Genomic DNA, 1,937 nt, shown 5'->3' with positions numbered 1-1,937 from the left:
TTTTTTCTTTGCAGAATGATCCAATACATTTGCTGTTGTAGTACTGGTCCGAATTTGGTGATGCATCACTATAAATTACATTTATATCAACAGCAATTAAAATGTTGTTTTATTAAAAAATAACTCCATTAAGGTTTGAGTAGTTTAAAAGGATACTTTGCAATAAATTGTATTTAACTTGTACTGTTTAAAGAAATATATGTTAGAAAAAGTATCCTTATGAAAAAATTTATTAATAGTAATAATAATGAACAGTTATTTATAGTAATCTGTATGTATTCATTTTTGCTTAAATTTATTAACTATATTAAATGAAAACTGTTTATAATTTTCAAATTTTCAAAGGTGATATTTATTATAGTGAGCCACAGAAATATTCATACCATCCCAAATGTCAATTTCAAGCAATTGACACGTTTTTAAAACATAAGTTTTAAAATCTTTATCAATGGGAATATATGTTGTATTAATTAAGTTTTCAATTGATATAAACTTTATTGGAAAATAACAATTCAGTATAACGAAAACAGGAATGTAAGTAAGACTCACTGTATATGTACAGCATACATAAGGAGTACATTATTATGTAAAAGTTGTCTGTAATTGATACGTATATCTTCGAAAATTATAATTAATCATCATTGAAATGAAGAAGATATCAAAGAATAGATAACATTTAGTAGAAAAACGAACTGCATGTAATAAATAACGTACTGTTCTTTCGAGGTTAATAAATATTGTACATTCCAGAAAGATACAAATAATTTTGAAATTGCTAAAAACTGATTACGTATTTGATAAATGTTAATTAATAGATATTATTTAACGTACATTTTGATACTTTTCCGTGGTAGAAGTTGCAGAAAGAACATAACCGCATTGTACTCTGCATAATTGCTTCTTTAGGCATAAAAATAGCACCATTTAAGGAAATTCGTTTTGTAACTTTCGCTGCAAGGAGTTTATACATTTTTATATGATAAGCGAAATTAATTACAAAGTATTAACGATTCATTTCGTTAATTATTGTACATACAAAACACGTAACCTAACTCACACGGTAAAAAGCCGCATTCTATCTGTGCTCAACCAGGTATACGTAAGTACATGATTTGTAACATCTGGTCATATCATATAGGTGTAGTGCATGTCGTGCATATGTGTAAACCCCACGCTATTGTCTTTTCAATTAAACGATGAGGTAAATGTATACAATAATGGTGGCATGATTTGCAATAGAAACGAAGCTTATCGGTCTATTTTGTTTCTAATATAAATATTTCCTTATTATTACGAAAATTAAATCCTAACATTTCAAATAATCTATATAAATAATGTATGCAATACAACAAGCAATAGCTACTTTTCCTTATTTATATATACGTTGTTGTTTAGTTATTTAATAAACAATTGAAGAAGAATTAAAATTACAATTGATAAAATTTTGTGTACATAGTGTGAATAAACACGATTGTCGTTTAGAAACCGCCGGTGCCGCCCGACCTGGCTCGACCGCTCGATGCGTTCGATAAACTGATCTCGTCCAATTTCGACCAATCTCGACGAACTCGATACATAATGCGTATCTAAACATAACTGCATGTGCATCCACCGACTAGGTATAGAATAGACCTATCATCCAATGCTTTTTTCTGTCCCACGTTCATAGGGCTACGTAGCCCTGTTACCATTTTAGTGTCCATATCCGACGTTACCGATAAAGCATGAATTCTGGGTATTATTAGCACAAATGAAGTGTTATTCCATTCATATTATGTGTATCTATATGATTTGACGGGAATAAAAATATCCGATGCTTCAGTTTAACGTTAAGGGATAAATATGACAGTCATGAAACATGAAACGGAAAAGTATATATTTTTTCACTTAACTACAAGACAATTTATTCTAAATGCATCGTTAATGGACATTTTATT

This window comes from Dufourea novaeangliae, unplaced genomic scaffold (assembly GCF_001272555.1).
Source record: "Dufourea novaeangliae isolate 0120121106 unplaced genomic scaffold, ASM127255v1 scaffold101, whole genome shotgun sequence".
NCBI lineage: Eukaryota > Metazoa > Arthropoda > Insecta > Hymenoptera > Halictidae > Dufourea > Dufourea novaeangliae.
This window is presented reverse-complemented; position numbering follows the sequence as displayed.